General features: G+C 47.2%; 1 protein-coding gene across 1 annotated transcript in view; it reads right to left on the bottom strand.

The window, feature by feature from the left end:
- Positions 1-23574, bottom strand: part of LOC141770325 (high affinity choline transporter 1-like) — a 111464-nt gene that overhangs the window by 24394 nt on the left and 63496 nt on the right. The gene's annotated exons all lie outside the window — the stretch shown is intronic.

The raw sequence follows: 23574 nt of genomic DNA, 5'->3' as shown, positions 1-23574 counted from the left end.
CTGTTTTATTTGTTAAGGGTAGCCCCGCCCCCTACACATTAGCCCCGCCCCCTTTCATAACTAATGATCCGTTTGTAGTAGAGTCTTGTGGGAAGTGTCATATCACTCAGCAGAGAGTTCATGTTTCATTGGTAAATGTTATGCCCGCCCCCTACACATTAGCCCCGCCCCCTTTCATATCTCATGAACCGTTTGTAGTAGAGTCTTGAGGGAAGTGTCATATCACTCAGCAGAGAGTTCATGTTTCATTGGTAAATGTTATGCCCGCCCCCTACACATTAGCCCCGCCCCCTTTCATAACTCATGATCCGTTTGTAGTAGAGTCTTGTGGGATGTGTCATATTACTCAGCAGAGAGTTCCTGTTTTATTGGTTAAGGGTAGCCCCGCCCCCTACACATTAGCCCCGCCCCCTTTTATAACTCATGAACCATTTGTCGTAGAGTCTTGTGGGAAGTGTCATATCACTCAGCAGAGAGTTCCTGTTTCATTGGTGAAGGTTATGCCCGCCCCCTACACATTAGCCCCGCCCCCTTTCATATCTCATGAACCGTTTGTCGTAGAGTCTTGTGGGAAGTGTCATATAACTCAGCAGAGAGTTCCTGTTTCATTGGTGAATGTTATGCCCGCCCCCTACACATTAGCCACGCCCCCCTTCATAACTCGCGAACCGCTTGTCGTAGAGCCTTGCGGCAGGCGTCGTGGCGCTCGTCAGAGTTTCGGTTTCGCGTCGGTCGGCGTCCCGCCAGCAACCCCGACCCGCGAGCAGGGGCGAGGGCCCTTTCATAGCTGCGTGCAGCTCTCGTTATTAGGGCCCGAGCACGAAAGTGCCAGGACCCAACGGTGTCCTGGCACGAAGTGCAAGGAACCTATTGTTTTTCTGCAGATTATTATTATTCTTTTTCTGCTGCGAGATCGCGTTTTTGGGACCTTTTCCATCCCCAAAAACTCATGAAAATTGGAATATGCGTCAGAAGTGGCGAAAATTGCAATATTCTGTAGTGATTGGGCTCGGGTGCACCAGCGGGCTCGATAGCGCCCCCTATAGAAAGCAGGTTTCCAGAAAAAGTTACTTCGATCTTCACGAAATTTAAGTATGTCATTGCTCACATCTTCAATGGCACATTAAATATTTTTGAGATTTTTTCGGCCAACAGGAAGTCAGCCACGTTGGACTTCCTGCGTGATTTTAAAATTTACGAACACATTTTTGAGGACTTTAGGATGCACCAAATCTCATGAAACTTTACACGCACATCCAAACAGGTAATCCCTTTGATTCAGTGGTGAAATTTTTTTTGGGCGTGGCATGTTGGCTCTCTAGCGCCCCCTTATGTCCTTTTTGCCTTTGAACATCCATTCGTATGCCTTGGCATACTCGTAGACGCATGAAATTTGGCAACGTGATAGACACCTGTGAACTTTATGTAACTGCATAGCCATTAGGCTCAGTTTGTTTTTATACGGCTCTATAGCGCCCCCTAACGCGTTGAAATTTTAACTTTGTCAAAGTTGATCCGATATTCACGAAATTTGGTATGCATATCCCACTCATCATTTGAAACATATTCCTCATTGGGTTTCATTAGCCCCGCCCACCCAGAAGTCGGCCATATTGGATTTTATGTACGATTTTCCCAATTTTTTCGTTTTATTGGCCGCGTACTTTAACGAACTCCTCCTACAGATTTGATCATATCGATTTGAAATTTGGTCAGGACCATCTCAAGACCTCGAGGATGAAAAGTTATTAAAATGGTGAGCGTTCACTTAACGAGCGGACCGTGGCGTGGCGGCCATTTTGAGCCATTCGCCAGTTATTGTAACTCAACTGTACATAGTCCGATCTGCCCCAAATCTCTCAGGTATGATGTTGCTCCAGTACTGATGACATGTATATGAAAAAATATACTCATAGCCCCGCCCCAAGACGTTAGCCCCGCCCCCTTTCATATCTCATGAACCGTTTATAGTAGAGTCTTGTGGGATGTGTCATATCACTCAGCAGAGAGTGGGTAAACCCTAACTCAACTGTACATAGTCCGATCTGCCCCAGATTTCTCAGGTATGATGGTGGTACAGTCTTGAGGACATGTATATGAAAAATTATACTCATAGCCCCGCCCTAAGACGTTAGCCCCGCCCCCTTTCATAACTCATGAACCGTTTGTCGTACAGGCTTATGGGAGGTGTCATATCACTCAGCAGAGAGTGCCTGTTTCATTGGTGAAAGTTATGCCCGCCCCCTACACATTAGCCCCGCCCCCTTTCATAACTCATGAACCGTTTGTCGTAGAGTCTTGTGGGATGTGTCATATCACTCAGCAGAGAGTGCCTGTTTCATTGGTGAAGGTTATGCCCGCCCCCTACACATTAGCCCCGCCCCCTTTCATAACTCATGATCCGTTTGTCGTAGAGTCTTGTGGGAAGTGTCATATCAATCAGCAGAGAGTGCCTGTTTCATTGGTGAATGTTATGCCCGCCCCCTACACATTAGCCACGCCCCCCTTCATAACTCGTGAACCGCTTGTCGTAGAGCCTTGCGGCAGGCGTCGTGGCGCTCGTCAGAGTTTCGGTTTCGCGTCGGTCGGCGTCCCGCCAGCAACCCCGACCCGCGAGCAGGGGCGAGGGCCCTTTCATAGCTGCGTGCAGCTCTCGTTATTATTCTTTTTCTGCTGCGAGATCGCGTTTTTGGGACCTTTTCCATCCCCAAAAACTCATGAAAATTGGAATATGCGTCAGAAGTGGCGAAAATTGCAATATTCTGTAGTGATTGGGCTCGGGTGCACCAGCGGGCTCGATAGCGCCCCCTATAGAAAGCAGGTTTCCAGAAAAAGTTACTTCGATCTTCACGAAATTTACGTATGTCATTGCTCACATCTTCAATGGCACATTAAATATTTTTGAGATTTTTTCGGCCAACAGGAAGTCAGCCACGTTGGACTTCCTGCGTGATTTTAAAATTTACAAACACATTTTTGAGGACTTTAGGATGCACCAAATCTCATGAAACTTTACACGCACATCCAAACAGGTAATCCCTTTAATTCAGTGGTGAAATTTTTTTTGGGCGTGGCATGTTGGCTCTCTAGCGCCCCCTTATGTCCTTTTTGCCTTTGAACATCCATTCGTATGCCTTGGCATACTCGTAGACGCATGAAATTTGGCAACGTGATAGACACCTGTGAACTTTATGTAACTGCATAGCCATTAGGCTCAGTGTGTTTAGCCGGCTCTATAGCGCCCCCTAACGCGTTGAAATTTTAACTTTGTCAATGTTGATCCGATATTCACGAAATTTGGTATGCATATCCCACTCATCATTTGAAACATATTCCTCATTGGGTTTCATTAGCCCCGCCCACCCAGAAGTCGGCCATATTGGATTTTATGTACGATTTTCCCAATTTTTTCGTTTTATTGGCCGCGTACTTTAACGAACTCCTCCTACAGATTTGATCATATCGATTTGAAATTTGGTCAGGACCATCTCAAGACCTCGAGGATGAAAAGTTATTAAAATGGTGAGTGTTCACTTAACGAGCGGACCGTGGCGTGGCGGCCATTTTGAGCCATTCGCCAGTTATTGTAACTCAACTGTTCATAGTCCGATCTGCCCCAGATTTCTCAGGTATGATGGTGGTACAGTCTTGAGGACATGTATATGAAAAATTATACTCATAGCCCCGCCCTAAGACGTTAGCCCCGCCCCCTTTCATATCTCATGAACCGTTTATAGTAGAGTCTTGTGGGATGTGTCATATCACTCAGCAGAGAGTGGGTTAACCCTAACTCAACTGTACATAGTCCGATCTGCCCCAGATTTCTCAGGTATGATGGTGGTACAGTCTTGAGGACATGTATATGAAAAATTATACTCATAGCCCCGCCCTAAGACGTTAGCCCCGCCCCCTTTCATATCTCATGAACCGTTTGTCGTACAGGCTTATGGGAGGTGTCATATCACTCAGCAGAGAGTTCCTGTTTTATTCGATAAGGGTAGCCCCGCCCCCTACACATTAGCCCCGCCCCCTTTCATATCTCATGAACCGTTTGTCGTAGAGTCTTGCGGGATGTGTCATATCACTCAGCAGAGAGTGCCTGTTTCATTGGTGAAGGTTATGCCCGCCCCCTACACATTAGCCCCGCCCCCTTTCATAACTCATGATCCGTTTGTCGTAGAGTCTTGTGGGAAGTGTCATATAACTCAGCAGAGAGTTCCTGTTTCATTGGTGAATGTTATGCCCGCCCCCTACACATTAGCCACGCCCCCCTTCATAACTCGTGAACCGCTTGTCGTAGAGCCTTGCGGCAGGCGTCGTGGCGCTCGTCAGAGTTTCGGTTTCGCGTCGGTCGGCGTCCCGCCAGCAACCCCGACCCGCGAGCAGGGGCGAGGGCCCTTTCATAGCTGCGTGCAGCTCTCGTTATTATTATTTTTCTGCTGCGAGATCGCGTTTTTGAGGCCTTTCCCATCCCCAAAAACTCCCGAAAATTGGAACATGCGTCGGGAGTGGCGAAAATTGCAATGTTCTGTAGTGTTTCGGAACGGGCGTCGCCAGCTGGCTCCATAGCGCCCCCTAGCGCGTTGAAATCGTAACTTTGTCAAAGTTCATCCGATACTCATGAAATTTGGTATGCATATCCCACTCATCATTTGAAACATATTCCAAATTGGGTTTCATTAGCTCCGCCCACCCAGAAGTCGGCCATATTGGATTTTTATGTCATTTTTGCGTTTTATTGGCCGCGTACTTTAACGAACTCCTCCTACAGATTTGATCATAACGATTTGAAATTTGGTCAGGACCATCTTAATACCTTGAGGATGAAAAGTTATTAAAATGGTGAGCGTTCAGTTAACGAGCGGACCGTGGCGTGGCGGCCATTTTGAGCCATTCGCCATGAAACAGGGAGTTATTGTAACTCAACTGTACATAGTCCGATCTGACCCAGATTTCTCAGGTATGATGGTGGTACAGTCTTGAGGACATGTATATGAAAAATTATACTCATAGCCCCGCCCTAAGACGTTAGCCCCGCCCCCTTTCATATCTCATGAACCGTTTATAGTAGAGTCTTGTGGGATGTGTCATATCACTCAGCAGAGAGTTCCTGTTTCATTGGTTAAGGGTAGCCCCGCCCCCTACACATTAGCCCCGCCCCCTTTCATAACTCATGAACCGTTTGTCGTAGAGTCTTGCGGGAGGTGTCATATCACTCAGCAGAGAGTGCCTGTTTCATTGGTGAAAGTTATGCCCGCCCCCTACACATTAGCCCCGCCCCATTTCATATCTCATGAACCGTTTGTCGTAGAGTCTTGTGGGAAGTGTCATATAACTCAGCAGAGAGTTCCTGTTTCATTGGTGAATGTTATGCCCGCCCCCTACACATTAGCCACGCCCCCCTTCATAACTCGCGAACCGCTTGTCGTAGAGCCTTGCGGCAGGCGTCGTGGCGCTCGTCAGAGTTTCGGTTTCGCGTCGGTCGGCGTCCCGCCAGCAACCCCGACCCGCGAGCAGGGGCGAGGGCCCTTTCATAGCTGCGTGCAGCTCTCGTTAGGGCCCGAGCACGAAAGTGCCAGGACCCAACGGTGTCCTGGCACGAAGTGCAAGGAACCTATTGTTTTTCTGCAGATTATTATTATTAGGGCCCGAGCACGAAAGTGCCAGGACCCAACGGTGTCCTGGCACGAAGTGCAAGGAACCTATTGTTTTTCTGCAGATTATTATTATTATTATTAGGGCCCGAGCACGAAAGTGCCAGGACCCAACGGTGTCCTGGCACGAAGTGCAAGGAACCTATTGTTTTTCTGCAGATTATTATTATTCTTTTTCTGCCACTAGATCGCGTTTTTGACGACCTTAGCCATCCCCAAAACTCACGAAAAGTGGAGTATGCGTCAGAACTGGTGGGAAATTCAATGTTCTGGAGTGACTGGGCTCGGGTGTCTCCAGGGGGCTCCATAGCGCCCCCTAGAGTACGCAGTTTTTCAGAGAAAGTTTCTTCGATCTTCACGAAATTCAAGTATGTCATTGCTCACGCCCTCATACCTGGATTAAATGATTTTGAGATTTCTCCGGCAAACAGGAAGTCAGCCATGTTGGACTTCCTGCGTGATTTTAGAATTTACGAACGCATATTTGAAGACTTTAGGATGCACAAAAATTTATGAAACTTTACACACACATCCAAACTAGTAATTACTTAATTTTAGTGGTGAAATTTTCCTTGGGCGTGGCATGTTGGCTCTCTAGCGCCCCCTTATGTCTTTCAGATTTTGAACATACCTTTAGGTACTCGGAATCTCATAAAATTTGGCAAAATGATAGACACCTGTGAACTTTATGTAACTGCATAGCCATTAGGCTCAGTTTGTTTTTATACGGCTCTATAGCGCCCCCTAACGCGTTGAAATTTTAACTTTGTCAAAGTTGATCCGATATTCATGAAATTTGGTATGCATATCCCACTCATCATTTGAAACATATTCCTCATTGGGTTTCATTAGCTCCGCCCACCCAGAAGTCGGCCATATTGGATTTTTATGTAATTTTTGCGTTTTATTGGCCGCGTACTTTAACGAACTCCTCCTACAGATTTGATCATATCGAGTTGATATTTGGTCAGGACCATCTCAAGACCTCGAGGATGAAAAGTTATTAAAATGGTGAGCGTTCACTTAACGAGCGGACCGTGGCGTGGCGGCCATTTTGAGCCATTCGCCAGTTATTGTAACTCAACTGTACATAGTCCGATCTGCCCCAAATCTCTCAGGTATGATGTTGCTCCAGTACTGATGACATGTATATGAAAAAATATACTCATACTCAATGAGCTCCGCCCACCCAGAAGTCGGCCATATTGGATTTTATGTACGATTTTCCCAATTTTTGCGTTTTATTGGCCGCGTACTCTAACGAACTCCTCCTACAGATTTGATCATATCGATTTGAAATTTGGTCAGGACCATCTCAAGACCTTGAGGATGAAAAGTTATTAAAATGGTGAGTGTTCACTTAACGAGCGGACCGTGGCGTGGCGGCCATTTTGAGCCATTCGCCAGTTATTGTAACTCAACTGTACATAGTCCGATCTGCCCCAAATCTCTCAGGTATGATGTTGCTCCAGTACTGATGACATGTATATGAAAAAATATACTCATAGCCCCGCCCCAAGACGTTAGCCCCGCCCCCTTTCATATCTCATGAACCGTTTGTCGTACAGGCTTATGGGAGGTGTCATATCACTCAGCAGAGAGTTCATGTTTCATTGGTAAATGTTATGCCCGCCCCCTACACATTAGCCCCGCCCCCTTTCATATCTCATGATCCGTTTGTCGTAGAGTCTTGTGGGAAGTGTCATATCACTCAGCAGAGATTGCCTGTTTCATTGGTAAATGTTATGCCCGCCCCCTACACATTAGCCCCGCCCCCTTTCATAACTCATGATCCGTTTGTAGTAGAGTCTTGTGGGAAGTGTCATATCACTCAGCAGAGAGTTCCTGTTTCATTGGTAAATGTTATGCCCGCCCCCTACACATTAGCCCAGCCCCCTTTCATATCTCATGAACCGTTTGTCGTACAGGCTTATGGGAGGTGTCATATCACTCAGCAGAGAGTTCCTGTTTTATTGGTTAAGGGTAGCCCCGCCCCCTACACATTCGCCCCGCCCCCTTTCATAACTCATGATCCGTTTGTCGTAGAGTCTTGTGGGAAGTGTCATATCACTCAGCAGAGAGTTCATGTTTCATTGGTAAATGTTATGCCCGCCCCCTACACATTAGCCCCGCCCCCTTTCATATCTCATGAACCGTTTGTAGTAGAGTCTTGTGGGAAGTGTCATATCACTCAGCAGAGAGTTCCTGTTTCATTGGTGAATGTTATGCACGCCCCCTACACATTAGCCCCGCCCCCTTTCATAACTCATGATCCGTTTGTCGTAGAGTCTTGTGGGAAGTGTCATATCACTCAGCAGAGAGTGCCTGTTTCATTGGTAAATGTTATGCCCGCCCCCTACACATTAGCCCCGCCCCCTTTCAGAACTCGTGATCCGTTTGTAGTAGAGTCTTGTGGGAAGTGTCATATCACTCAGCAGAGAGTTCATGTTTCATTGGTAAATGTTATGCCCGCCCCCTACACATTAGCCCCGCCCCCTTTCATATCTCATGAACCGTTTGTAGTAGAGTCTTGTGGGAAGTGTCATATCACTCAGCAGAGAGTTCATGTTTCATTGGTAAATGTTATGCCCGCCCCCTACACATTAGCCCCGCCCCCTTTCATATCTCATGATCCGTTTGTAGTAGAGTCTTGTGGGAAGTGTCATATCACTCAGCAGAGAGTGCCTGTTTCATTGGTGAAAGTTATGCCCGCCCCCTACACATTAGCCCCGCCCCCTTTCATATCTCATGATCCGTTTGTAGTAGAGTCTTGTGGGAAGTGTCATATCACTCAGCAGAGAGTGCCTGTTTCATTGGTGAAAGTTATGCCCGCCCCCTACACATTAGCCCCGCCCCCTTTCATAACTCATGATCCGTTTGTCGTAGAGTCTTGTGGGAAGTGTCATATCACTCAGCAGAGAGTGCCTGTTTCATTGGTGAAAGTTATGCCCGCCCCCTACACATTAGCCACGCCCCCCTTCATAACTCGTGAACCGCTTGTCGTAGAGCCTTGCGGCAGGCGTCGTGGCGCTCGTCAGAGTTTTGGTTTCGCGGTGCCCGGCCGCGTCGGTCGGCGTCCCGCCAGCAACCCCGACCCGCGAGCAGGGGCGAGGGCCCTTTCATAGCTGCGTGCAGCTCTCGTTAGGGCCCGAGCACGAAAGTGCCAGGACCCAACGGTGTCCTGGCACGAAGTGCAAGGAACCTATTGTTTTTCTGCAGATTATTATTATTATTATTCTTTTTCTGCTGCAAGAACGCGTTTTTGACGACCTTAGCCATCCCCAAAACTCACCAGAATTGGAATATGCGTCAGAAGTGGCGAAAATTGCAATATTCTGTAGTGATTGGGCTCGGGTGCACCAGCGGGCTCGATAGCGCCCCCTATAGAAAGCAGGTTTCCAGAAAAAGTTACTTCGATCTTCACGAAATTTAAGTATGTCATTGCTCACATCTTCAATGGCACATTAAATATTTTTGAGGTTTTTTCGGCCAACAGGAAGTCAGCCACGTTGGACTTCCTGCGTGATTTTAAAATTTACGAACACATTTTTGAGGACTTTAGGATGCACCAAATCTCATGAAACTTTACACGCACATCCAAACAGGTAATCCCTTTGATTCAGTGGTGAAATTTTTTTTGGGCGTGGCATGTTGGCTCTCTAGCGCCCCCTTATGTCCTTTTTGCCTTTGAACATCCATTCGTATGCCTTGGCATACTCGTAGACGCATGAAATTTGGCAACATGATAGACACCTGTGAACTTTATGTAACTGCATAGCCATTAGGCTCAGTTTGTTTTTATACGGCTCTATAGCGCCCCCTAACGCGTTGAAATTTTAACTTTGTCAAAGTTGATCCGATATTCACGAAATTTGGTATGCATATCCCACTCATCATTTGAAACATATTCCTCATTGGGTTTCATTAGCCCCGCCCACCCAGAAGTCGGCCATATTGGATTTTATGTACGATTTTCCCAATTTTTTCGTTTTATTGGCCGCGTACTTTAACGAACTCCTCCTACAGATTTGATCATATCGATTTGAAATTTGGTCAGGACCATCTCAAGACCTCGAGGATGAAAAGTTATTAAAATGGTGAGTGTTCACTTAACGAGCGGACCGTGGCGTGGCGGCCATTTTGAGCCATTCGCCAGTTATTGTAACTCAACTGTTCATAGTCCGATCTGCCCCAGATTTCTCAGGTATGATGGTGGTACAGTCTTGAGGACATGTATATGAAAAATTATACTCATAGCCCCGCCCTAAGACGTTAGCCCCGCCCCCTTTCATATCTCATGAACCGTTTATAGTAGAGTCTTGTGGGATGTGTCATATCACTCAGCAGAGAGTGGGTTAACCCTAACTCAACTGTACATAGTCCGATCTGCCCCAGATTTCTCAGGTATGATGGTGGTACAGTCTTGAGGACATGTATATGAAAAATTATACTCATAGCCCCGCCCTAAGACGTTAGCCCCGCCCCCTTTCATATCTCATGAACCGTTTGTCGTACAGGCTTATGGGAGGTGTCATATCACTCAGCAGAGAGTTCCTGTTTTATTCGTTAAGGGTAGCCCCGCCCCCTACACATTAGCCGCGCCCCCTTTCATAACTCATGAACCGTTTGTCGTAGAGTCTTGCGGGAGGTGTCATATCACTCAGCAGAGAGTGCCTGTTTCATTGGTAAATGTTATGCCCGCCCCCTACACATTAGCCCCGCCCCCTTTCATAACTCATGAACCGTTTGTCGTAGAGTCTTGTGGGAAGTGTCATATCACTCAGCAGAGAGTGCCTGTTTCATTGGTGAATGTTATGCCCGCCCCCTACACATTAGCCACGCCCCCCTTCATAACTCGCGAACCGCTTGTCGTAGAGCCTTGCGGCAGACGTCGTGGCGCTCGTCAGAGTTTCGGTTTCGCGTCGGTCGGCGTCCCGCCAGCAACCCCGACCCGCGAGCAGGGGCGAGGGCCCTTTCATAGCTGCGTGCAGCTCTCGTTATTATTCTTTTTCTGCTGCAAGAACGCGTTTTTGACGACCTTAGCCATCCCCAAAACTCACCAGAATTGGAATATGCGTCAGAAGTGGCGAAAATTGCAATATTCTGTAGTGATTGGGCTCGGGTGCACCAGCGGGCTCGATAGCGCCCCCTATAGAAAGCAGGTTTCCAGAAAAAGTTACTTCGATCTTCACGAAATTTAAGTATGTCATTGCTCACATCTTCAATGGCACATTAAATATTTTTGAGATTTTTTCGGCCAACAGGAAGTCAGCCACGTTGGACTTCCTGCGTGATTTTAAAATTTACGAACACATTTTTGAGGACTTTAGGATGCACCAAATCTCATGAAACTTTACACGCACATCCAAACAGGTAATCCCTTTGATTCAGTGGTGAAATTTTTTTTGGGCGTGGCATGTTGGCTCTCTAGCGCCCCCTTATGTCCTTTTTGCCTTTGAACATCCATTCGTATACCTTGGCATACTCGTAGACGCATGAAATTTGGCAACATGATAGACACCTGTGAACTTTATGTAACTGCATAGCCATTAGGCTCAGTTTGTTTTTATACGGCTCTATAGCGCCCCCTAACGCGTTGAAATTTTAACTTTGTCAAAGTTGATCCGATATTCACGAAATTTGGTATGCATATCCCACTCATCATTTGAAACATATTCCTCATTGGGTTTCATTAGCCCCGCCCACCCAGAAGTCGGCCATATTGGATTTTATGTACGATTTTCCCAATTTTTTCGTTTTATTGGCCGCGTACTTTAACGAACTCCTCCTACAGATTTGATCATATCGATTTGAAATTTGGTCAGGACCATCTCAAGACCTCGAGGATGAAAAGTTATTAAAATGGTGAGCGTTCACTTAACGAGCGGACCGTGGCGTGGCGGCCATTTTGAGCCATTCGCCAGTTATTGTAACTCAACTGTACATAGTCCGATCTGCCCCAAATCTCTCAGGTATGATGTTGCTCCAGTACTGATGACATGTATATGAAAAAATATACTCATAGCCCCGCCCTAAGACGTTAGCACCGCCCCCTTTCATATCTCATGAACCGTTTATAGTAGAGTCTTGTGGGATGTGTCATATCACTCAGCAGAGAGTGGGTTAACCCTAACTCAACTGTACATAGTTCGATCTGCCCCAGATTTCTCAGGTATGATGGTGCTCCAGTACTGATGGCATGTATATGAAAAATTATACTCATAGCCCCACCCTAAGACGTTAGCCCCGCCCCCTTTTATATCTCATGAACCGTTTATAGTAGAGTCTTGTGGGAAGTGTCATATCACTCAGCAGAGAGTTCATGATTCATTGGTAAATGTTATGCCCGCCCCCTACACATTAGCCCCGCCCCCTTTCATATCTCATGAACCGTTTGTCGTACAGGCTTATGGGAGGTGTCATATCACTCAGCAGAGAGTTCCTGTTTTATTCGTTAAGGGTAGCCCCGCCCCCTACACATTAGCCCCGCCCCCTTTCATAACTCATGAACCGTTTGTCGTAGAGTCTTGCGGGAGGTGTCATATCACTCAGCAGAGAGTGCCTGTTTCATTGGTTACGGGTAGCCCCGCCCCCTACACATTAGCCCCGCCCCTTTTCATAACTCATGAACCGTTTGTCGTAGAGTCTTGCGGGAGGTGTCATATCACTCAGCAGAGAGTGCCTGTTTCATTGGTTAAGGGTAGCCCCGCCCCCTACACATTAGCCCCGCCCCCTTTCATAACTCATGAACCGTTTGTCGTAGAGTCTTGCGGGAAGTGTCATATCACTCAGCAGAGAGTGCCTGTTTCATTGGTGAAGGTTATGCCCGCCCCCTACACATTAGGCCCGCCCCCTTTCATAACTCATGATCCGTTTGTCGTAGAGTCTTGTGGGAAGTGTCATATCACTCAGCAGAGAGTTCATGTTTCATTGGTAAATGTTATGCCCGCCCCCTACACATTAGCCCCGCCCCCCTTCATAACTCGCGAACCGCTTGTCGTAGAGCCTTGCGGTAGGCGTCGTGGCGCTCGTCAGAGTTTCGGTTTCGCGTCGGTCGGCGTCCCGCCAGCAACCCCGACCCGCGAGCAGGGGCGAGGGCCCTTTCATAGCTGCGTGCAGCTCTCGTTATTATTATTTTTCCGCTGCAAGAACGCGTTTTTGACGACCTTAGCCATCCCCAAAACTCACGAAAAGTGGAGTATGCGTCAGAACTGGTGGGAAATTCAATGTTCTGGAGTGACTGGGCTCGGGTGTCTCCAGGGGGCTCCATAGCGCCCCCTAACGTACGCAGTTTTTCCGAGAAAGTTTCTTCGATCTTCACGAAATTCAAGTATGTCGTTGCTCACGCCCTCATACCTGGATTAAATGATTTTGAGATTTCTTCGGCAAACAGGAAGTCAGCCATGTTGGACTTCCTGCGTGATTTTAGAATTTACGAACGCATATTTGAAGACTTTAGGATGCACAAAAATTTATGAAACTTTACACACACATCCAAACTAGTAATTACTTAATTTTAGTGGTGAAATTTTGCTTGGGCGTGGCATGTTGGCTCTCTAGCGCCCCCTTATGTCTTTCAGATTTTGAACATACCTTTAGGTACTCGGAATCTCATAAAATTTGGCAAAATGATAGACACCTGTGAACTTTATGTAACTGCATAGCCATTAGGCCCAGTGTGTTTTTATTCGGCTCTATAGCGCCCCCTAACGTGTTGAAATTTTAACTTTGTCAAAGTTGATCCGATATTCATGAAATTTGGTATGCATATCCCACTCATCATTTGAAACATATTCCAAATTGGGTTTCATTAGCTCCGCCCACCCAGAAGTCGGCCATATTGGATTTTTATGTCATTTTTGCGTTTTATTGGCCGCGTACTTTAACGAACTCCTCCTACAGATTTGATCATAACGATTTGAAATTTGGTCAGGACCATCTTAATACCTTGAGGATGAAAAGTTATTAAAATGGTGAGCGTTCAGTTAACGAGCGGACCGTGGCGTGGCGGCCATTTTGAGCCATTCGCCATGAAACAGGGAGTTATTGTAACTCAACTGTACATAGTCCGATCTGACCCAGATTTCTCAGGTATGATGGTGGTACAGTCTTGAGGACATGTATATGAAAAATTATACTCATAGCCCCGCCCTAAGACGTTAGCCCCGCCCCCTTTCATATCTCATGAACCGTTTATAGTAGAGTCTTGTGGGATGTGTCATATCACTCAGCAGAGAGTTCCTGTTTCATTGGTTAAGGGTAGCCCCGCCCCCTACACATTAGCCCCGCCCCCTTTCATAACTCATGAACCGTTTGTCGTAGAGTCTTGCGGGAGGTGTCATATCACTCAGCAGAGAGTGCCTGTTTCATTGGTGAAAGTTATGCCCGCCCCCTACACATTAGCCCCGCCCCCTTTCATATCTCATGAACCGTTTGTCGTAGAGTCTTGTGGGAAGTGTCATATAACTCAGCAGAGAGTTCCTGTTTCATTGGTGAATGTTATGCCCGCCCCCTACACATTAGCCACGCCCCCCTTCATAACTCGCGAACCGCTTATCGTAGAGCCTTGCGGCAGGCGTCGTGGCGCTCGTCAGAGTTTCGGTTTCGCGTCGGTCGGCGTCCCGCCAGCAACCCCGACCCGCGAGCAGGGGCGAGGGCCCTTTCATAGCTGCGTGCAGCTCTCGTTAGGGCCCGAGCACGAAAGTGCCAGGACCCAACGGTGTCCTGGCACGAAGTGCAAGGAACCTATTGTTTTTCTGCAGATTATTAGGGCCCGAGCACGAAAGTGCCAGGACCCAACGGTGTCCTGGCACGAAGTGCAAGGAACCTATTGTTTTTGTCAGTATTATTAGGGCCCGAGCACGAAAGTGCCAGGACCCAACGGTGTCCTGGCACGAAGTGCAAGGAACCTATTGTTTTTCTGCAGATTATTATTATTATTATTCTTTTTCTGCTGCAAGAACGCGTTTTTGACGACCTTAGCCATCCCCAAAACTCACCAGAATTGGAATATGCGTCAGAAGTGGCGAAAATTGCAATATTCTGTAGTGATTGGGCTCGGGTGCACCAGCGGGCTCGATAGCGCCCCCTATAGAAAGCAGGTTTCCAGAAAAAGTTACTTCGATCTTCACGAAATTTAAGTATGTCATTGCTCACATCTTCAATGGCACATTAAATATTTTTGAGGTTTTTTCGGCCAACAGGAAGTCAGCCACGTTGGACTTCCTGCGTGATTTTAAAATTTACGAACACATTTTTGAGGACTTTAGGATGCACCAAATCTCATGAAACTTTACACGCACATCCAAACAGGTAATCCCTTTGATTCAGTGGTGGAATTTTTTTTGGGCGTGGCATGTTGGCTCTCTAGCGCCCCCTTATGTCCTTTTTGCCTTTGAACATCCATTCGTATGCCTTGGCATACTCGTAGACGCATGAAATTTGGCAACGTGATAGACACCTGTGAACTTTATGTAACTGCATAGCCATTAGGCTCAGTGTGTTTAGCCGGCTCTATAGCGCCCCCTAACGCGTTGAAATTTTAACTTTGTCAAAGTTGATCCGATATTCACGAAATTTGGTATGCATATCCCACTCATCATTTGAAACATATTCCTCATTGGGTTTCATTAGCCCCGCCCACCCAGAAGTCGGCCATATTGGATTTTATGTACGATTTTCCCAATTTTTTCGTTTTATTGGCCGCGTACTTTAACGAACTCCTCCTACAGATTTGATCATATCGATTTGAAATTTGGTCAGGACCATCTCAAGACCTCGAGGATGAAAAGTTATTAAAATGGTGAGTGTTCACTTAACGAGCGGACCGTGGCGTGGCGGCCATTTTGAGCCATTCGCCAGTTATTGTAACTCAACTGTTCATAGTCCGATCTGCCCCAGATTTCTCAGGTATGATGGTGGTACAGTCTTGAGGACATGTATATGAAAAATTATACTCATAGCCCCGCCCTAAGACGTTAGCCCCGCCCCCTTTCATATCTCATGAACCGTTTGTCGTACAGGCTTATGGGAGGTGTCATATCACTCAGCAGAGAGTTCCTGTTTTATTCGTTAAGGGTAGCCCCGCCCCCTACACATTAGCCCCGCCCCCTTTCATAACTCATGAACCGTTTGTCGTAGAGTCTTGCGGGAGGTGTCATATCACTCAGCAGAGAGTGCCTGTTTCATTGGTAAATGTTATGCCCGCCCCCTACACATTAGCCCCGCCCCCTTTCATAACTCATGATCCGTTTGTAGTAGAGTCTTGTGGGTAGTGTCATATCACTCAGCAGAGAGTTCATGTTTCATTGGTAAATGTTATGCCCGCCCCCTACACATTAGCCCCGCCCCCTTTCATATCTCATGATCCGTTTGTAGTAGAGTCTTGCGGGAAGTGTCATATCACTCAGCAGAGAGTTCATGTTTCATTGGTAAATGTTATGCCCGCCCCCTACACATTAGCCCCGCCCCCTTTCATATCTCATGAACCGTTTGTAGTAGAGTCTTGTGGGAAGTGTCATATCACTCAGCAGAGAGTTCATGTTTCATTGATAAATGTTATGCCCGCCCCCTACACATTAGCCCCGCCCCCTTTCATATCTCATGAACCGTTTGTAGTAGAGTCTTGTGGGATGTGTCATATCACTCAGCAGAGAGTGCCTGTTTCATTGGTGAAGGTTATGCCCGCCCCCTACACATTAGCCCCGCCCCCTTTCATAACTCATGATCCGTTTGTCGTAGAGTCTTGTGGGAAGTGTCATATAACTCAGCAGAGAGTTCCTGTTTCATTGGTGAATGTTATGCCCGCCCCCTACACATTAGCCACGCCCCCCTTCATAACTCGTGAACCGCTTGTCGTAGAGCCTTGCGGCAGGCGTCGTGGCGCTCGTCAGAGTTTCGGTTTCGCGTCGGTCGGCGTCCCGCCAGCAACCCCGACCCGCGAGCAGGGGCGAGGGCCCTTTCATAGCTGCGTGCAGCTCTCGTTATTATTATTTTTCCGCTGCAAGATCGCGTTTTTGACGACCTTAGCCATCCCCAAAACTCACGAAAAGTGGAGTATGTGTCAGAACTGGTGGGAAATTCAATGTTCTGGAGTGACTGGGCTCGGGTGTCTCCAGGGGGCTCCATAGCGCCCCCTAACGTACGCAGTTTTTCCGAGAAAGTTTCTTCGATCTTCACGAAATTCAAGTATGTCGTTGCTCACGCCCTCATACCTGGATTAAATGATTTTGAGATTTCTCCGGCAAACAGGAAGTCAGCCATGTTGGACTTCCTGCGTTTTTTTAAAATGTACGAACGCATATTTGAAGACTTTAGGATGCACAAAAATGTATGAAACTTTACACACACATCCAAACTAGTAATTACTTAATTTTAGTGGTGAAATTTTGCTTCGGCGTGGCATGTTGGCTCTCTAGCGCCCCCTTATGTCTTTCAGATTTTGAACATACCTTTAGGTGCTCGGAATCTCATAAAATTTGGCAAAATGATAGACACCTGTGAACTTTATGTAAATGCATAGCCATTAGGCTCAGTGTGTTTTTATTCGGCTCTATAGCGCCCCCTAACGCGTTGAAATTTTAACTTTGTCAAAGTTGATCCGATATTCATGAAATTTGGTATGCATATCCCACTCATCATTTGAAACATATTCCTCATTGGGTTTCATTAGCCCCGCCCACCCAGAAGTCGGCCATATTGGATTTTGATGTCATTTTTGCGTTTTATTGGCCGCGTACTTTAACGAACTCCTCCTACAGATTTGATCAGATCGAGTTGATATTTGGTCAGGACCATCTCAAGACCCCGAGGATGAAAAGTTATTAAAATGGTGAGCGTTCACTTAACGAGCGGACCGTGGCGTGGCGGCCATTTTGAGCCATTCGCCAGTTATTGTAACTCAACTGTACATAGTCCGATCTGCCCCAAATCTCTCAGGTATGATGTTGCTCCAGTACTGATGACATGTATATGAAAAAATATACTCATACTCAATGAGCTCCGCCCACCCAGAAGTCGGCCATATTGGATTTTATGTACAATTTTCCCAATTTTTGCGTTTTATTGGCCGCGTACTCTAACGAACTCCTCCTACAGATTTGATCATATCGATTTGAAATTTGGTCAGGACCATCTCAAGACCTTGAGGATGAAAAGTTATTAAAATGGTGAGTGTTCACTTAACGAGCGGACCGTGGTGTGGCGGCCATTTTGAGCCATTCGCCATGAAACAGGGAGTTATTGTAACTCAACTGTACATAGTCCGATCTGCCCCAGATTTCTCAGGTATGATGGTGGTACAGTCTTGAGGACATGTATATGAAAAATTATACTCATAGCCCCGCCCTAAGACGTTAGCCCCGCCCCCTTTCATATCTCATGAACCGTTTGTCGTACAGGCTTATGGGAGGTGTCATATCACTCAGCAGAGAGTTCCTGTTTTATTGGTTAAGGGTAGCCCCGCCCCCTACACATTAGCCCCGCCCCCTTTCATAACTCATGATCCGTTTGTCGTAGAGTCTTGTGGGAAGTGTCATATCACTCAGCAGAGAGTTCATGTTTCATTGGTAAATGTTACGCCCGCCCCCTACACATTAGCCACGCCCCCCTTCATAACTCGCGAACCGCTTGTCGTAGAGCCTTGCGGCAGGCGTCGTGGCGCTCGTCAGAGTTTCGGTTTCGCGTCGGTCGGCGTCCCGCCAGCAACCCCGACCCGCGAGCAGGGGCGAGGGCCCTTTCATAGCTGCGTGCAGCTCTCGTTATTATTATTTTTCTGCTGCGAGATCGCGTTTTTGAGGCCTTTCCCATCCCCAAAAACTCACGAAAATTGGAACATGCGTCGGGAGTGGCGAAAATTGCAATGTTCTGTAGTGTTTCGGAATGGGCGTCGCCAGCTGGCTCCATAGCGCCCCCTAGCGCGTTGAAATCGTAACTTTGTCAAAGTTCATCCGATACTCATGAAATTTGGTATGCATATCCCACTCATCATTTGAAACATATTCCAAATTGGGTTTCATTAGCTCCGCCCACCCAGAAGTCGGCCATATTGGATTTTTATGTCATTTTTGCGTTTTATTGGCCGCGTACTTTAACGAACTCCTCCTACAGATTTGATCATAACGATTTGAAATTTGGTCAGGACCATCTTAATACCTTGAGGATGAAAAGTTATTAAAATGGTGAGCGTTCAGTTAACGAGCGGACCGTGGCGTGGCGGCCATTTTGAGCCATTCGCCATGAAACAGGGAGTTATTGTAACTCAACTGTACATAGTCCGATCTGACCCAGATTTCTCAGGTATGATGGTGGTACAGTCTTGAGGACATGTATATGAAAAATTATACTCATAGCCCCGCCCTAAGACGTTAGCCCCGCCCCCTTTCATATCTCATGAACCGTTTATAGTAGAGTCTTGTGGGATGTGTCATATCACTCAGCAGAGAGTTCCTGTTTCATTGGTTAAGGGTAGCCCCGCCCCCTACACATTAGCCCCGCCCCCTTTCATATCTCATGATCCGTTTGTCGTAGAGTCTTGTGGGAAGTGTCATATCACTCAGCAGAGAGTGCCTGTTTCATTGGTAAATGTTATGCCCGCCCCCTACACATTAGCCCCGCCCCCTTTCATATCTCATGAACCGTTTGTCGTAGAGTCTTGCGGGATGTGTCATATCACTCAGCAGAGAGTGCCTGTTTCATTGGTGAATGTTATGCCCGCCCCCTACACATTAGCCACGCCCCCCTTCATAACTCGCGAACCGCTTGTCGTAGAGCCTTGCGGCAGGCGTCGTGGCGCTCGTCAGAGTTTCGGTTTCGCGTCGGTCGGCGTCCCGCCAGCAACCCCGATCCGCGAGCAGGGGCGAGGGCCCTTTCATAGCTGCGTGCAGCTCTCGTTATTATTATTTTTCTGCTGCGAGATCGCGTTTTTGAGGCCTTTCCCATCCCCAAAAACTCCCGAAAATTGGAACATGCGTCGGGAGTGGCGAAAATTGCAATGTTCTGTAGTGTTTCGGAACGGGCGTCGCCAGCTGGCTCCATAGCGCCCCCTAGCGCGTTGAAATCGTAACTTTGTCAAAGTTCATCCGATACTCATGAAATTTGGTATGCATATCCCACTCATCATTTGAAACATATTCCAAATTGGGTTTCATTAGCTCCGCCCACCCAGAAGTCGGCCATATTGGATTTTTATGTCATTTTTGCGTTTTATTGGCCGCGTACTTTAACGAACTCCTCCTACAGATTTGATCATAACGATTTGAAATTTGGTCAGGACCATCTTAATACCTTGAGGATGAAAAGTTATTAAAATGGTGAGCGTTCAGTTAACGAGCGGACCGTGGCGTGGCGGCCATTTTGAGCCATTCGCCATGAAACAGGGAGTTATTGTAACTCAACTGTACATAGTCCGATCTGACCCAGATTTCTCAGGTATGATGGTGGTACAGTCTTGAGGACATGTATATGAAAAATTATACTCATAGCCCCGCCCTAAGACGTTAGCCCCGCCCCCTTTCATATCTCATGAACCGTTTATAGTAGAGTCTTGTGGGATGTGTCATATCACTCAGCAGAGAGTTCCTGTTTCATTGGTTAAGGGTAGCCCCGCCCCCTACACATTAGCCCCGCCCCCTTTCATAACTCATGAACCGTTTGTCGTAGAGTCTTGCGGGAGGTGTCATATCACTCAGCAGAGAGTGCCTGTTTCATTGGTGAAAGTTATGCCCGCCCCCTACACATTAGCCCCGCCCCATTTCATATCTCATGAACCGTTTGTCGTAGAGTCTTGTGGGAAGTGTCATATAACTCAGCAGAGAGTTCCTGTTTCATTGGTGAATGTTATGCCCGCCCCCTACACATTAGCCACGCCCCCCTTCATAACTCGCGAACCGCTTGTCGTAGAGCCTTGCGGCAGGCGTCGTGGCGCTCGTCAGAGTTTCGGTTTCGCGTCGGTCGGCGTCCCGCCAGCAACCCCGACCCGCGAGCAGGGGCGAGGGCCCTTTCATAGCTGCGTGCAGCTCTCGTTAGGGCCCGAGCACGAAAGTGCCAGGACCCAACGGTGTCCTGGCACGAAGTGCAAGGAACCTATTGTTTTTCTGCAGATTATTAGGGCCCGAGCACGAAAGTGCCAGGACCCAACGGTGTCCTGGCACGAAGTGCAAGGAACCTATTGTTTTTCTGCAGATTATTAGGGCCCGAGCACGAAAGTGCCAGGACCCAACGGTGTCCTGGCACGAAGTGCAAGGAACCTATTGTTTTTCTGCAGATTATTATTATTAGGGCCCGAGCACGAAAGTGCCAGGACCCAACGGTGTCCTGGCACGAAGTGCAAGGAACCTATTGTTTTTCTGCAGATTATTATTATTAGGGCCCGAGCACGAAAGTGCCAGGACCCAACGGTGTCCTGGCACGAAGTGCAAGGAACCTATTGTTTTTCTGCAGATTATTATTATTAGGGCCCGAGCACGAAAGTGCCAGGACCCAACGGTGTCCTGGCACGAAGTGCAAGGAACCTATTGTTTTTCTGCAGATTATTATTATTATTATTATTATTATTCTTTTTCTGCCACTAGATCGCGTTTTTGACGACCTTAGCCATCCCCAAAACTCACGAAAAGTGGAGTATGCGTCAGAACTGGTGGGAAATTCAATGTTCTGGAGTGACTGGGCTCGGGTGTCTCCAGGGGGCTCCATAGCGCCCCCTAGAGTACGCAGTTTTTCAGAGAAAGTTTCTTCGATCTTCACGAAATTCAAGTATGTCATTGCTCACGCCCTCATACCTGGATTAAATGATTTTGAGATTTCTCCGGCAAACAGGAAGTCAGCCATGTTGGACTTCCTGCGTGATTTTAGAATTTACGAACGCATATTTGAAGACTTTAGGATGCACAAAAATTTATGAAACTTTACACACACATCCAAACTAGTAATTACTTAATTTTAGTGGTGAAATTTTCCTTGGGCGTGGCATGTTGGCTCTCTAGCGCCCCCTTATGTCTTTCAGATTTTGAACATACCTTTAGGTACTCGGAATCTCATAAAATTTGGCAAAATGATAGACACCTGTGAACTTTATGTAACTGCATAGCCATTAGGCTCAGTTTGTTTTTATACGGCTCTATAGCGCCCCCTAACGCGTTGAAATTTTAACTTTGTCAAAGTTGATCCGATATTCATGAAATTTGGTATGCATATCCCACTCATCATTTGAAACATATTCCTCATTGGGTTTCATTAGCCCCGCCCACCCAGAAGTCGGCCATATTGGATTTTGATGTCATTTTTGCGTTTTATTGGCCGCGTACTTTAACGAACTCCTCCTACAGATTTGATCATATCGATTTGAAATTTGGTCAGGACCATCTCAAGACCTTGAAGATGAAAAGTTATTAAAATGGTGAGTGTTCACTTAACGAGCGGACCGTGGCGTGGCGGCCATTTTGAGCCATTCGCCATGAAACAGGGAGTTATTGTAACTCAACTGTACATAGTCCGATCTGCCCCAGATTTCTCAGGTATGATGGTGGTACAGTCTTGAGGACATGTATATGAAAAATTATACTCATAGCCCCGCCCTAAGACGTTAGCCCCGCCCCCTTTCATAACTCATGAACCGTTTGTCGTAGAGTCTTGCGGGAGGTGTCATATCACTCAGCAGAGAGTGCCTGTTTCATTGGTTAAGGGTAGCCCCGCCCCCTACACATTAGCCCCGCCCCCTTTCATAACTCATGAACCGTTTGTCGTAGAGTCTTGCGGGAGGTGTCATATCACTCAGCAGAGAGTGCCTGTTTCATTGGTTAAGGGTAGCCCCGCCCCCTACACATTAGCCCCGCCCCCTTTCATAACTCATGAACCGTTTGTCGTAGAGTCTTGCGGGAGGTGTCATATCACTCAGCAGAGAGTGCCTGTTTCATTGCTTACGGGTAGCCCCGCCCCCTACACATTAGCCCCGCCCCCTTTCATAACTCATGATCCGTTTGTAGTAGAGTCTTGTGGGAAGTGTCATATAACTCAGCAGAGAGTGCCTGTTTCATTGGTGAATGTTATGCCCGCCCCCTACACATTAGCCCCGCCCCCTTTCATAACTCGCGAACCGCTTGTCGTAGAGCCTTGCGGCAGGCGTCGTGGCGCTCGTCAGAGTTTCGGTTTCGCGTCGGTCGGCGTCCCGCCAGCAACCCCGACCCGCGAGCGGGGGCGAGGGCCCTTTCATAGCTGCGTGCAGCTCTCGTTATTATTCTTTTTCTGCCACTAGATCGCGTTTTTGACGACCTTAGCCATCCCCAAAACTCACGAAAAGTGGAGTATGCGTCAGAACTGGTGGGAAATTCAATGTTCTGGAGTGACTGGGCTCGGGTGTCTCCAGGGGGCTCCATAGCGCCCCCTAGAGTACGCAGTTTTTCAGAGAAAGTTTCTTCGATCTTCACGAAATTCAAGTATGTCATTGCTCACGCCCTCATACCTGGATTAAATGATTTTGAGATTTCTCCGGCAAACAGGAAGTCAGCCATGTTGGACTTCCTGCGTGATTTTAGAATTTACGAACGCATATTTGAAGACTTTAGGATGCACAAAAATTTATGAAACTTTACACACACATCCAAACTAGTAATTACTTAATTTTAGTGGTGAAATTTTCCTTGGGCGTGGCATGTTGGCTCTCTAGCGCCCCCTTATGTCTTTCAGATTTTGAACATACCTTTAGGTACTCGGAATCTCATAAAATTTGGCAAAATGATAGACACCTGTGAACTTTATGTAACTGCATAGCCATTAGGCTCAGTTTGTTTTTATACGGCTCTATAGCGCCCCCTAACGCGTTGAAATTTTAACTTTGTCAAAGTTGATCCGATATTCACGAAATTTGGTATGCATATCCCACTCATCATTTGAAACATATTCCTCATTGGGTTTCATTAGCCCCGCC

Source organism: Sebastes fasciatus, chromosome 1 (assembly GCF_043250625.1).
Source record: "Sebastes fasciatus isolate fSebFas1 chromosome 1, fSebFas1.pri, whole genome shotgun sequence".
Taxonomy (NCBI): Eukaryota; Metazoa; Chordata; class Actinopteri; order Perciformes; family Sebastidae; genus Sebastes; species Sebastes fasciatus.
This window is presented reverse-complemented; position numbering and strand designations above follow the sequence as displayed.